Source organism: Ovis canadensis, chromosome 7 (genome assembly GCF_042477335.2).
Source record: "Ovis canadensis isolate MfBH-ARS-UI-01 breed Bighorn chromosome 7, ARS-UI_OviCan_v2, whole genome shotgun sequence".
Taxonomy (NCBI): domain Eukaryota; kingdom Metazoa; phylum Chordata; class Mammalia; order Artiodactyla; family Bovidae; genus Ovis; species Ovis canadensis.
In genome coordinates this window covers 15311717-15327795 of record NC_091251.1, presented here as the reverse complement: position 1 = coordinate 15327795, position 16079 = coordinate 15311717, and positions in this window count along the sequence as shown.

Genomic DNA, 16079 nt, shown 5'->3' with positions numbered 1-16079 from the left:
TTACAGAAAGAATGCAACAAATTGATAACAAATACAATATACTGTCGGAGAAGGCAATGACACCCCACTCTTGCCTGGAGAATCCCAGGGATGGGGGAGGCTGGCAGGCTGCTGTCTATGGGGTCACACAAAGTCGGACACGACTGAAGTGACTTAGCAGCAGTGGCAGCAGCACAATATACTGACATAAAAATTAAATAGCAAAAAATAGAATAGAGTTGACAAGCAAACTAATGACATTGAAAAAGAAGACAAAAGAAAGAATATAGTCTAAACCAATTAGATAAGAAATGAGGTACATGGAAAACAAATACAATACAATATAAGGATAATCAAATTCTTTGAAGAACCCCAAAATTGACACCAAAAATATTTTTAAGCATTTAGGCAGAACCAAAACTGCAAATAAAAATGTCATCTTTTGACTTAAATGGATCAATATCAAGATTTCTGGGAAATAAACTTTAATAATAAAAACCAACTCTTTAGACATCCAGATACAGAGAGGTAACAAGAAGGGTAAGAAACCACCCCAGCCTCAGCTTTACCCACAGCAGTAACAATGCTGAAGGTTAGGAGACATGTCAACATGGCTAGGGGAAAACAAGCAGAAGCGAGCAGTGCCCGACTCAGACACATGAAAATTCAATTATAAAAGGAAGAGGAAGACACAACCAAATGTGAAAACATTCAAGGATGATAATAATTCTCAAAGAACTTTTTGAAAAATTGCCGCATACAACGAGAAAAAAGTAGTAATGATGCTTAGACCAAGCAAGAAATTGTGACAGAAGGCCTGGTATAAAATGGTGAATTAATTTAGACAACAAAGAATGAAGGAATATGGTTGTAAAAAACTTTGAATGTTACACATGCTAAATAAAATTGAACAACAGAAAATGCAGAGGTGACAGGAAATGTAAAGGAATAATAAGAGCGTGCTAACTGATTCATTGTTAACACTCATTGTTAGCATTGATGCATAGCTAGGAGTCAATGAATAAAACAGAAATATGTCTATTATGGGTTTTTTCTTAATATTAGGGGAATCTTTTAGAAATAAATATGTCTTGAAGTAAAGACACATTATTCTGAAGTTTAATGATTCATTTTGTTTTCCTTTAGTTTTCTTTTATTTTGTTGTTAAAATACAATAAAATCTAATATTTGGTTTTTAATAAGAATACAATGTTATTCTTATGAAATTATTTACATTTACTTATCTATCTGTCCACCTTTATATTTGTGTATATACACTGAGTCTGGACTGATGATCAAAAATGTTAATATTTGTTCAGGATGGTGGGGTTTAGGGTGACTTTTATGATTTTTTTAATATTCCTTAAATTGTGCTGGAAAACTTTTGTAGCAAACATGTGTCCTATTTGATTTAAAAAGTAAGATATTACAGCATACCTCATTTTATTTGGCAGATTTTTTTTTTTTAACAAATTGAAAGTTTGTGGCAACTCTGCATAGAGCAAGTCTACTGATATTTCTTTTCCGACAGCATTTCCTCACTTTGCATCTCTGTCACGTTTTGGTAATTCTCAGAATATTTCATGCTTTTCATTACTATCATATTAGTCATGGTGACCTGCGAGCAGCGACGTTTGATATTACCACCACGACTACTTGATGGCTGAGACGATGGCTAGCATTTTTTAGCAATAAAATATTTTACATTCAGTTCAGTTCAGTTCAGTTCACTTTTATGGTGATCATTTATCCTTATCCTTATTTCATAATGTATAATTACTGAATCACTGTGTTATACATCTGAAACTAACATAATCAGTTCAGTTCAGTTCAGTCGCTCAGTTGTGTCCGACTCTTTGCGACCCCATGAATTGCAGCACGCCAGGCCTCCCTGTCCATCACTAACTCCTGGAGTTCACTCAGATTCATGTTCATCGAGTCAGTGATGCCATCCAGCCATCTCATCCTCTGACATCCCCTTCTCCTCCTGCCCCCAATCCCTCCCAGCATCAGAGTCTTTTCCAATGAGTCAACTCTTCTCATGAGGTGACCAAAGTACTGGAATTTCAGCTTTAGCATCATTTCTTCCAAACAAATCCCAGGGTTGATCTCCTTCAGAATGGACTGGTTGGATCTCCTTGCAGTCCAAGGGACTCTCAAGAGTCTTCTTCAACACCACAGTTCAGAAGCATCAATTCTTTGGCACTCAGCCTATGATTGGTAATCTTTTTAGACATAATGCTGTTGCACACTTAACAGAGCACAGTACAGTGTAAACACAACTTTTACATGCACTGGGAAATCAAAAAGTTTGTGTAACTTGCTTTACTGTGATATTCACTTTATTGCAGTGGTCTGGAACTGAACCAAAATATCTCTGAGTGCCTGCACTTCTAAAGTCAAACAGGCAAAGTTGGAGAAACCTTCTGCACCCAAAATATAGAAACAGTTGAAGTGTATAGAAAATGTCTATAAGTCTCAACATCTACGAAGAAAAACAGGTTTCCTTCTGAGGAAGAAAAATTCCCCCGAGTCCTGGGAAAGGGATAAAGCATTTATTATTCAAGAGTTTGATATCAAACCATTCATGTATGAAAGCAACAGAAAGAATTCAAATGCACAGGGCTCAGAAAATACATCATGTATAAAATATACTAAATATTCCAAATGCTTTTAAACCTGAAGAATAGCTTAGATAATCAATAAATGCATTTGCACTGAGAGTTCACAAATTGGAAATATATAGTATAAAAATACCTGCAGTTTCTCTACTGTTGAAAGTAAATTGTAGTGGGCCAAGTCTCAACTGTGGAAATACTCATATCCAGGGATATTGGTCACTTCACAACCCAAGGTTACTCACATATGTCTGGTTTCTCCACCAAACCTAAGATTCTGAGAAACATTGATCTTAGGGATGGCAATGGTGGTGATGGCAAGTAAAGAAAATGTTGCACTGAAATCAGGGCCAAAATATACAAATAAATGGTCTGACATTCCTAGTAATGGGTAAGATACAGTAAGTAGCTTGACATTCACACTAAAAATAATTTGAAAATCCTGGGCTTTGGAACTACAGGGACTAAAATTCTAGAGAAAAGAGACACTTTAAGAGTGAACTAAAGATCACTCATGGGCAGTGGCTGACTCTGACTACAGCCCAGGGTTGGAGAATCAGCACTCGTCCCTGGCAGAGGATCCACAGATGGGGAGCAGAGAAGCCAGCAGAGTTTACAGTGAAGTGGTGACAAAGCTGCAAACTCAAGGAGCTTCAAATACATGGATAATTCCCCCTAACATCTGCAGAATTCCAAAGCTGTGCTGGGGCGGAGACTAAAATCTGAAGGCAAAGTATAATTTTCTGCATTCTCGTGATGCCTTAGAGAAAAGTAACTTCCAACAAGAGGAGCCTCTAAGGTTAAACGTCTCTAGATGGAATAAATCATTCACATTGATGAGCTGCAACTGTTATTTATTTATTCATTTTTGGTGAGGAGAATATGCCAACTTGGGCTGCACAGAGGCTTGGAACCCAGAATCCAGATCTGGTTCCCAGTATAGGAACAACAACAACAACAACAAAAAAAAACAAACAGAAGTTTTGGGTAGCTATATGGAGGCTAGAATGATACAAGTGGAGATTTGAAGGGACACAAACACACTGCTGGTCTCCCCTTAGAATAACTATTACAGTCTATAGTTATGTGAAATAGAAGGGGTGGGGGTGGGGGGAAGCTAAGCTTTAAATCTCTAAAAGTAAAACAGAAGTACAAATAACTGGTACACTCTCAGAGAAAGGCAAGAATAGTGAAAGCCTTGGAATCGGGGTAAAGCAGGTAGACTGGATCTCACTTAAAGTGCAGCTCAGGTGTGACTCATTTATTTTCTGGCTAAATCAAGGGATTATCTCCCTCGATTTAAGGATTATCTCCATACTCGATAGAGGAAAGGGTGAACCTCTCTGGTGGAAATAGCATCATCTGGTAACTCTCTCTTTGTTTTCTCTTATAATAACAAGTCCTTCATTCAGTAACTAATTACTAGGCATGACAAGGCACAGGACCCATATGACACATGCCAAGAAAAAAATATCCAATTGAAGAAAATTCATCGATGATCCAGATCCTGGAGTCAGCAGAATCAAAAGGACATCCTAGAATGGAAAAAAAAAAAATTTAAATAGATAAGTTTAATGAAAAATTGAATCTAGTAGAAGAAAGATTACTGAACTTGAAAATAACTTAATAAAGATACCCACACTGAACTGCAACAAAAAAAGGGAGTGGGAAAAAATAATTAACTTCCTATTTAATAGCAATAACTGATTAGAAAAAGTTGTCTTTTTGAAGATTCCATTTATATCACAACACAAATAATTAAGCATGTAGGGATAAACCATAGAAGAAATTTGCAAGAACTGTGGAGAAAGACATAAGAATTTATCACAGAATAAAAAAGGCAAGAATAGATGGTGAGATATATATATCATGCCCATGGCTAGAGACACTAGGATTTAGAATTAATATTATAATATTAAAAAATGTAAATTCTACTAAAATTAATCTGTATGTACAAAAAAAATCTATGAAAAAACAGTCTTTAAAAAATAGTGAGAAAGTATGAAGGATTCAATGAACAGTAATGGAACAAATGACTATCCGTTTGGGAAAAAATAGGCTTCAATGTTTGAAGGACAGAAATGGTCTGGACCTAACAGAAGCAGAAGACTTTAAGAAGAGGTGGCAAGAATACACAGAAGAACTGTACAAAAAAGATCTTCATGACCCAGATAATCACAGTGGTGTGATCACTCCTCTAGAACCAGACATCCTGGAATCTGAAGTCAAGTGGGCCTTAGAAAGCATCACTACAAACAAAGCTAGTGGTCGTGATGGAATTCCAGTTGAGCTTTTCCAAATCCTGAAAGATGATGCTGTGAAAGTGCTGCACTCAATATGCCAGCAAATTTGGAAAACTCAGCAGTGGCCACAGGACTGGAAAAGGTCAGTTTTCATTCCAATCCCAAAGAAAGGCAATGCCAAAGAATGCTCAAACTACTGCACAATTGCATTCATCTCACATGCTAGTAAAGTAATGCTCAAAATTCTCCAAGCCAGGCTTCAGCAATACATGACCCGTGAAATCCCTGATGTTCAAGCTGGTTTTAGAAAAGACAGAGGAACCTGAGATCAAATTGCCAACATCTGCTGTATCATGGAAAGAGCAAGAGAGTTCCAGAAAAACATCTATTTCTGCTTTATTGACTATGCCAAAGCCTTTGACTGTGTGGATCACAATAAACTGTTGAAAATTCTGAAAGAGATGGGAATACCAGACCACCTGACCTGCCTCTTGAGAAACCTATATGCAGGTCAGGAAGCAGCAGTTAGAAATGGACATGGAGCAACAGACTGGTTCCAAATAGGAAAAGGAGTACGTCAAGGCTGTATATTGTCACCCTGCTTATTTAACTTCTATGCAGAGTACATCATGAGAAATGCTGGACTGGAAGAAACACAAGCTAGAATCGATTGCTGGGAGAAATATCAATAACCTCAGATATGCAGATGACAACACCCTTATGGCAGAGATGACACCACCCTTATGGCAGAAAGTGAAGAGGAACTGAAAAGCCTGTTGATGAAAATGAAAGAGGAGACTGAGAAAGTTGGCTTAAAGCTCAACATTCAGAAAACGAAGATCATGGCATCCAGTCCCATCACTTTTTGGGAAATAGATGGGGAAACAGGGGAAACAGTGTCAGACTTTACTTTTTTTTGGGGGGGGGGCTCCAAAATCACTGCAGATGGTGACTGCAGCCATGAAATTAAAAGACACTTACTCCTTGGAATAAAAGTTATGACCAATCTAGATAACATATTCAAAGGCAGAGACATTACTTTGCCAACTAAGGTCCATCTAGTCAAGGCTATGGTTTTTCCTGTGGTCATGTATGGATGTGAGAGTTGGACTGTGAAGAAGGCTGAGCGCTGAAGAATTGATGCTTTTGAAGTGTGGTGTTGGAGAAGACTCTTGAGAGTCCCTTGGACTGCAAGGAGTTCCAACCAGGCCATTCTGAAGATCAGCCCTGGGATTTCTTTGGAAGGAATGATGCTAAAGCTGAAACTCGAGTACTTTGGCCACCTCATTGGCAAAGACTCTGATGCTGGGAGGGATTGGGGACAGGAGAAGAAGGGGACGACAGAGGATGAGATGGCTGGATGGCATCACCGACTCGATGAACGTGAGTCTGAGTGAACTCTGGGAGTTGGTGATGGACAGGGAGCCCTGGAGTGCTGCGATTCATGGGGTCACAAAGAGTTGGACACGACTGAGCAACTGAACTGAACTAATAGTCTGACTCTTCGATATTTCTATTTTTATCCATATATACTATTGGGCTTACAAATGAAGTCAAGTTCTTGACAGACAAGAAATTGGCAGGGGTGGTGGAGATATGGAAGAAAACTGATGAGATCAGTTTGAACATTTTAATCACAGTCCAGAACATGTTTAGACGATTAATGCTGAAAAAGTTGGAAGAGTTACCAGGAGTATTTCACCTTTAAAGATGATAAGTACAAGAAGGAGCTGAGGGATCTGACAGAATTCTTAGTTGCCATGCTGTAGCAGGATCATCTGGGTGAGAAGATGCCCACACATTTCCCTCTCACCCCCAACTACACTAAGCAACAATGAAAGTGCCATCAGCCAGGATAACAGATGATGAGAGTTCAGTTTGGAGAGGGGGTCTCCATAGGGGTTATAAATATCCAGGAAGGCTGGAGAATGCTCAGATCTCATAAAGAGGCAAATTCATAGAACCACATGTTGCATTATATCTTAAGAGAGTTTAGCAATGTTTCCAGTTAGGAGGCCAATCTATTAAAATCAATATCCACTATCAAAACCAATTAGAAAATATAGTAAGAAAAAAAAGTGATACCTTTCAAAATAGAAACTAAAACATAGTTAGAATTAAACACTATAAGCAATAGATAAGATCTTTATATAGAAAAGGCCAAAGTTTTAATGAAGGACATAAAAGAAGTCTTGAAGAAAATGACATTTTCTCCAAATTCATCTAAAATCAATGCCATCTCAAAAAACAAAATGTTACATGGAGCTTGACATGAATGATTCTAAAATTCATAAGGAATAGTAAATAACCTAGAGTTAAATAAATTCTGAAAATATGAAAACAGATTGTGTGAAGAAGGTTGAAAGTTTATTTTTACCAGATATAAAACATATTAAAAGGAGGTAAAATATTATAATATTGATGACATTAATAATTTTAACAATCCAGAAATAGACATAATTGTATATAAAAATATAATTTATGAAAAAGTTACCATTTCACATCATGGGGGAAAGAATATACTTTATCTTTGGTATTATGAAATTTATGCTTTTGAGAAAAAATAATTCAGATACTAAGATACTGAAACAAATTCATTTATTCAAATAAATATTTGACCAATAAATGTTTGATCTCTTGATCAATCTTTGTTTCATATTATTCTCCATAAGGAGAATAATATGTACAGAAACATATACAACTGTGCTCACTGCAGTATAGTTTGCAGTACTGAAAAACTTGAAAACAAAAACAAAAACAAATGTCCATCAAGTATGTATGCTTAAATTAAATTTGCTCTTAAGAAAGCAACCATATCATGGAATACATGTGGCAATTTTTTAAAAATTATATGGGTACTAATACTAACAGATATTCAAGAAAATTGCTAAGTGAAAAATGCAAGTTGTGTTTGCTAAAAAGTAAAAGTAACTATACCAATGAATGTAACTTTAATGAAAGCTAGAGAGAAGCTCATCTTTTCCCTCTGTTCAATCCTGTTGGTTTCAATTCCCAACAGATGTTCATTCCAAAAACATCCTGCTATAAATTTCCTGCAAGTATATCTGTCTCAAAGTGTGCTTTCCAGGGAAGCAAACTGCTACATCAACCTCTTCTCCCACCTCCTCCTCCAAAACCTAGTTTCCCACTGTCCCCAGCAAACAGCTTTAGCGTCTGCCAAGCTGTTCTGCCTCTTGCCCTGCTCATCCATGAATTCAGTTCTGGTGCACTGTTTCCCTTGTCTCTAAATTTCTCTTCTCTCTCCTTGGGCTTTTTGACCCCTACCATCTTCAAGACAATACAAGATCCGCTTCCAAATGCCTTTCCCAAACACTGCATTCTGCAATGTCTGTATTCCTATTTGATTCATATTATGCATCAATAGGTATTTCAAGAATCTTTCTCTTGTTCTTTTTGAACATGCTTGGTTATAGTTCTAGCAAGATTCAACCTGCTCACAGAGCCAGCAGTTTTCCTGGCTTGAAACCCTGACCAATCCTACACCTTTGTATTTTCTGCTGGCATTACTACACCCACCCATTCAAAGTGGACTCGGCCCTGGGCAGTCTGTTTCACCTTCCTAGAAGGTTGGAAATGCATTTCTTGTTTAATCTTTGTGACAAAGGCATTCTGAACTGGTCTTTTTCCAAGTCTTGATAATTCAATAAGGATTTCCTGTCACTTAAATGTATTTTTAAACTAATATCATAATGCTTGAAAAAATATTATTAGTTCTCTGTGATGATTTTACAAAGAGTATAGAAGCCTGCAATGAAGGAGACAAGGAAATTTTTTCCTAATGTCCTGAAAAGCAAATGAACATTTATAATATGAATTGGGATATAGCCACCCCTAAGACCACATGAAACAGATGTACCTCCTCCAGGGGAGCTTCCCAACCCAGGGATCAAACCCACATCTCCCTCACTGCAGGCAGATTCTTTACTATCTTAGCCACTAGGGAAGCCCAAGAGTACTGGAGAGGGTAGCCTGCCGGGAGCCAGCATGGGAGATCCCACCCATGACAAGGTCATGCAGGACTCGAGGGACTCCCTGGGCCAATCCCACCCATGACAAGGTCATGTGGAGAGACCTGATAAGCAAGGCAGATCAGGACTCAAGGGACACCCTGGACCAATCCCACCCATGACAAGGTCATGTGGAGAGACCTGATAAGCAAGGCAGATCAGGACTCAAGGGACCCCCTGGACCTGCCCAAGCATCTACCCCAAAATCAGAATCTGTCTGGCTTACTATTTTATGCCTTTCACCAACTCTTCTGATATTAACAGAGGGCTATTCCTGGCCACCTTTTTCTGGAAAAAATTAACTTAGAGCTCTAGTTGATAAATTTCCTGGGCATGAAAGGAATATTTCAATTCAAACCCCCTGTTAGCATTCTAGCTTACTTGGCAGGTTTATCCAGATTCTTGCAACATTGTTGAGCCAATGCTTGCTGCCAAGTTCTCACATCCCTTATCCATTGTGTTCTTGGGAATGCATATAGTTAGGGTGTAGAAGAAACAAGTAATAGCCTTAGCATTAGCAACATTAGACTTTGAGTTAATAAGTTCTTTCTTTGCTGTAACCCACTGAATCTTTGCTCCATAAAAATGTAACTGTGTACTTTAAGGGTGACACAGGCTAAAGAATTTAAGAAAAAACATTTCAAGGGAAAGTAAGTGTTTTAACTGACCAACATTTATCAAAAAGGTGTCATAAAATATCAACAGGCCTCTGGGCCAGAAGATAATGTACAAAAAATAAGACTCTTGCAGGAAGGAACCTGGTATCGATAAAAGTTAATACTGATGGAATGTTGAGTTGACTCTGCATTTTTCACTTTGTTCAATGTATAACTCAGGGTATAAAAGCTCCCTCTGAAAATAAGGTGATGGGCCTCACTCACTGAAGCTTGGTTCCCCCATGTCAATTCTTTCTTTCTCTCTTACTCTCTTTTTCAGGCTGATCCCTTGGAGCACAGGGGCCCTCCATGTTCACTTATCTGCCTGGGCTTCTAAGACCTGAATGGGAAGGCGCTCTGCATCTTCTCTACCTCGGGAGACCGGGAGGGCACCTGTGGCCTACGTGAATGGTGCAAGTCCCTTGTCTTGGGGCTTTATTGGCTTTCTGTGTAAACCAAGGAATATTAGCCTCTTTCTCTCCTCTATTTTCTTAACTGCAACATTCTTTCTTTATCTCTATCTATATCTCTACATCTCTGAATCTCAGTCGCAGACACCGTCCAAACTTCGATTACCCTGGATCCAACTGGGGCTGGACCCTGGTAGTAGCCTATCTCTTCTCCAGGGGAACTTTCTGACCCAGGAATTGAACTGGGGTCTTCTGCATTGCAGGCAGATTCTTTACCAGCTGAGCTACTGGAGAAGCCCATAACAGAAGTAACCTGGAATTAAATTAGCACATTCTGGAGTTCCCACAGAAAAGGTAAAAACCAATAACTAACAAATTTCCTAACCAAATAAATTCTGTTTCCTGTAAAAAGAGCTTTTTTCTTATTATTATATCAATAATATCTTTTATGATACTGGCAATGCTTATTTTTATTCTATTTAATTCTCAAAATGGCCCTGGGAATTAAGTTAACCTGCATTTTACACAAGGAGAAACTGATACTTGGGAGGTTAAATTACACATCTAATATTACACAACTAATAAATAGCCAGGTGGAATTTTGAGTCTTACTCTTTTGGCAGTCTAGTACCTTTTCCAGTACTTGTACCGCCCTCCACTGGCTACAGAGCTTTAACACTAAGCTATTTGTTTGCAAACTGAGGCCATTATTTCAGGCACTAGGTCCCCAGGGGAAACGCAGTACCCTTCCTCTAGCCATCAGCGTTATTCTGCAAGCAGCTCTGGCTGCAGCAACTCTCCTTGGTCCGGAGAGTAACTGTGAGGCTGACCATTCTCCTAGGAGTCTGGGTGGTGTGCTTTGTTTCACTTGGATAAGAGATGTTGGCACCTGAGTAGGAACTTGATCTCTAAAACAGGAAGACAAGAGTTTTCTGAAAAGCTGATTAATTCAGCCTCAACACAGTGACAAGATTAATTACTTTAAAGCTTGTGGTGTTCGATTATGAGGTGTTTCCACAAAGAAAAACCACTATGCTCTACTTTTAAAGCAATTGTATTTTTAGCTTAGAGACAGCCCCAAATCAAGACATTTTCAGAGAGTTCCAAGTAATAGAAGTATACCACCACTACTTAAATATAGCTTTGGTTTTTCTAACCAGCTTCTTTAAAACCTTAAGACTCTGTAAGTTCCCTATATATGCAAAAAAGATGGCAGAAACATAACATAATAGTTCTGGTGCCCAGCCTTCCCATATGAGCTAACAGACAGCATTTTACAACGAACAATGATGACTCTCAGACTAAGGGTTTTCTCCAACAGTGGGAGTATAAGATCTCAGGCAGGAGGAGAAGGGGGAGATAGAGGATAAGATGATTGCATGGCATCACCGACTCAATGGACATGAGTTTGAGCAAACTCTGGGACATAGTGAAGGACAGGGACGCCTGGCATGCTACAGCCCATGGAGTTGCAGAATCTGACACCACTAACCAACTGAACAACAAATGCCCAGACTGCAGAAGTGGTTGAGCTTCCCAGGTTGTGCTAGTGGTAATAAAGAAGCCACCTGCCAATGCAGGAGATGTAACAGAGGTGGGCTTGATCCCTGGGTCAGGAAGATCCCCTGGAGGAAGGCATGGCAACCCACTCCAGTATTCTTGCCTGGAGAACCCCATGGACAGAGGTGCCTGGTGGGCTATAGTCCATGGGGGTGTGAAGAGCCAGACGTAACAAAAGTGACTCAGCACAGCACACAGCCCACACAGAAGCAACTAACTACAGGCATGAGAGGAAAGGACAGGGAGCCTCCCTTCCGACGGTGACCTGAATTGGTAGGTAAACACCCCAGCTTCTTTGTCTCCAGGGCAGAGCAGTTGTGAGGTGTGCTGTCTTTCTCAGATGCTTAGATATGTAAGCATCCAGGCTAAGAACCTCCTGCACCCAAGGTAACAAGCGTGGCAGACATCTTCTAGAAACCATTGATGGGAAACAAAGCCTCACTTTAGAGATCACTAAATAAGTGCTCACAGGCAGAGCAAGCTGGCATAGACACAGAGAATCTGCTGAAGTCTAGACCAGGAAAGGACAAGAGAATAGTGAGGACACACAGAAAACATGAGCAGCTCCAGGAGGAAGAGCCAGATCAGTGCAGACTCAGGCTGGAGGGTCGCATCCCTGGGGACTGAGTTCTGAATCTCAGTCGTCCCTTCTCTCCTCTCAGTCTGCTTTGTCTCTGTTTTGTCAACATCAAAATATTTTATTGTGGTGGCATTATAGCAATAATATCTGATAGGCCTAGTTCCTCTTTAGAGTTTTCTTCCTTAAAATAACTTAGTCACATGCGCATGAATTTTAGAGCAAGTTTATCAAATTCCTCAATCAGTTCAGTTCAGTCGCTCAGTCATGTCTGACTTTGTGACCCCATGGACTGCAGCACCCCAAGCTTCCCTGTCAATCATCAACTCCCAGAGTTTACTCAAATTCATGTCCATTCAGTTGGTGATGCCAACCAACCATCTCATCCTCTGTTTTCTCCTTCTCCTCCTGCCTTCAGTCTTTCCCAGAATCAGGGTCTTTGCAAAACAGTCAGTTCTTAACATCAGGTGGCCAAAGTATTGGAGTTTCAACTTCAGCATTGGCCCTTCCAATGAATATTCAGGGCTGATTTCCTCTAGGATGGACTACTTGGATCTCCTTGCAGACCAAAGGACTCTCAAGGGTCTTCTACAACATCACATTTCAAAAGCATCAGTTCTTCAGTGCTCAGCTTTCTTTATAGTCCAACTCTCACAACCATACATGACCACTGGAAAAACCATGGCCTTGACTAGATATACATTTGTTGGCAAAGCAATGTCTTTGCTTTTTAATATGCTGTCTAGGTTGTTCATAACTTACCTTCCAAGAGGTAATGTCCTTTAATATCATGGCTGCAATCACTATCTGCAGTGATTTTGGAGCCCCCCAAAATAAAGTCAGCCACTGTTTCCACTATTTCCCCATCTATTTCCCATGAAGTGATGGGAGCAGATGCCATGATCTTAGTTTTCTGAATGTTGAGTCTCAAGTCAACTTTTTCACTCACCTCTTTCACTTTCATCAAGAGGCTCTTTAGTTCTTTGCTTTCTGCCATAAGGGTAGTGTCATCTGTATATGTGAGGTTATTGATGTTTCTCCCAGCAATCTTGATTCCAGCTTGCACTTCATCCAGCCCAGCGTTACTCATGATGTACTCTGCATATAAGTTAAATAAGCAGGGTGACAATATACAGATTTGACATACTCCTTTTTCAATTTGGACCCAGTCTGTTGTTCCATGTCCAGTTCTAACTGTTGCTTCCTGATCTGCATAAAGATTTCTTAGGAGGCAGGTCAGGTGGTTTGGTATACCCATCTCTTTCAGAATTTTCCAGTTTGTTGTGAGCCACACAGTCAAAGGCTTTGGCACACTCAATAAAGCAGAAGTATATGTTTTTCTGAAACTCTCTTGCTTTTTCAATGTTCAAAAAAATGTTGGCAATTTGATCTCTGGTTCCTCTGGATTTCCTTTTTAAATCCAGCTTGAGCATCTGAAAGTTCACAATTCGCATACTGTTGAAACCTGGCTTGGAGAATTTTGAGCATTACATTTTTAGCATGTGAGATGGGTGCAATTGTGCAGTAGTTTGAGCATTCTTTGTCATTGCCTTTCTTTGGGATTGGAATGAATACTGACCTTTTTCAGTCCTGTGGCCACTGTTGAGTTTTCCAAATTTGCTGGCATATTGAATTCAGCACTTTCACAGCATCATCTTTCAAGTTTTGAAAAAGCTCAACTGGAATTCCATCAACTCCACTAGCGTTGTTCATAGTGATCCTTCCTAAGGCCCACTTGACTTTGCATTCCAGGATGTTTGGCTATAGGTGAGCGATCATACCATCGTGATTATCTGGGTTGTGAAGGTCCTTTTTGTATAGCTCTTTAATGTATTCTTGCCACCTCTTCTTAGTATCCTCTGCTTCTGTTGTGTGTGTGTTAGTCGCTCAGTTGTGTCCGACTCTTTGAGACCCCATGGACTGTAGCCTGCCAGGTTCCTCTGTCCATGGGATTCTCCAGGCAAGAATACTGGAGTGGGTTGCCCTTGCCTTCTCCAGAGGAACTTCCCAACCCAGAGACCAAACCCTGGTCTCCTGCATTGCAGGCAGATTCTTTACCATTTTAGCGACAGGAAAGTCTTGGTCCATATAATTTATGTCCTTTATTGAGCCCATCTTCGCATGAAATATTCCCTTGCTATCTCTAATTTTCTTAAAGAGATCTCTAGTCTTTCCCATTCTATTGTTTTCCTCTTTTTCTTTGCATTGATCACTGAGGAAGGCTTTCTTATCTTTCCTTGCTATTCTTTGAAACTCTGCATTCAAATAGGTATGTCTTTCCTTTTCTCTTTTGTCTTTTGCTTCTCTTCTTTTCACAGCTATTTGTAAGGCTCCCTCAGACAACCATTTTGCCTTTTTGCATTTCTTTTTCTTGGGGATGGTCTTGATCAGTGCCTCCTATACAATGTCATGAACCTCCGTCCATAGTTATTCAGGCCCTCTGTCTATCAGATTTAATCCCTTGAATCTATTTGTCACTTCCACTGTATAATCATAAGGGATTTGATTTAGGTCATACCTGAATGGTCTAGTGGTTTTCCCTACTTTCTTCAATTTAAGTCTGAATTTGGCAATAAAGAGTTCTGGTTTGTGCCACAGTCAGCTCCTGGTCTTGTTTTTGCTGACTGCATAGTGGTTCGCTTTCTTTGGATGCAAAGAATATAATCAATCTGATTTCAATATTGACCATCTGGTGATGTTCATGTGTAGAGTCTTCTCTTGTGTTATTGGAAGAGGGTGTTTGCTGTGACCAGAGCATTCTCTTGGCAAAACTCTATTAGCCTTTGCCCTGCTTCATTCTGTAGTCCAAGGCCAAATTTTTCTGTTACTCCAGGTATTTTTTGACTTCCTACTTCTGCATTCCAGTCTCCTATAATGAAAAGGACATCTTTTTTTAGGGGTGTTAGTTCTAAAAGGTCTTGTAGGTCTTGATAGAACCATTCAACTTCCGGTCAGGGCATAGACTTGGATTACCATGATACTGCTTTCCCTTGGAACAAACAGAGGTCATTCTGTCATTTTTTAAATTGCTCCCAAGGACTGCATTTTGGACTCTTCTGTTGACTATGATGGCTAAGAAGAAAAAGAAGTTGTGGCTGTGTGGCACTGGAGTGACTGTGAGGAGATACCCTACATCAAAGGGCAACGGAGAAGCCCCAGCAAGATGGTAGGAGGGGAAAAATCACGTTTAGAATAAAACCCCATACCTGCCAGAGATGCTCAGAGGGCTCAAGAAAACCTTGTATGCACCAGAACCCAGAGACCCCACAGAGACTTAGACAGGACCGTGTTTGAGCGACTCCTGTGGAGATACCAGTCAGCAGTGGACTGCTGCAGGGGCAGGGGCTCTCGGTACAGCTGACTTGGGTATGGCATAAGCCCTTTTGGAGGAGGTCACCATTAATCCCATCATAGAGCTACCAGAACTTACACAGGATGGGGAAGCAGACTCTTGGAGGGCATAAACAAAAGCTTCTGCACACCATAACCCAGGAGAAAGGAGCAGTGACCCCCACAACAGCCAGACCCAGACTTGCCAGTTAGTGTCCAGGAGTCTCCAGTGGAGGCATGGGCTGGTGGTGGCCTGCTGCATGGTCAGGGGCACTGAGTGTAGCAGTGTGTGCATGGGACCCTTTGAAGGATGTAGCCATTATTTTCATTTCCTCCACCACAGTTTGGCCCCAGGTAAATAGCAGGGAGGGAACACAGCCCCTCTCATCAATAGAAAATTGGATTAGAGATTTACTGAGTATGGTCCTGCCCATGAGAACAAGACCCAGTTTTCCCCTCAGACAGTCTCTCCCATCAGAAAGCTTCCATAAGCCTCTTATCCTTCTCCATCAGAGGGCAGATAGACTGAAAACCACAATCACAGGAAACTAACCAACCTGATCACATGGACCACAGCCTTGTCTAACTCAATGAAACTAAGAGCTACTCCGTGTAGAGCCACCCAAGATGGATGGGCCATAGTGGAGAGGTCTGACAAAACGTGGTCCAGTGGAGAAT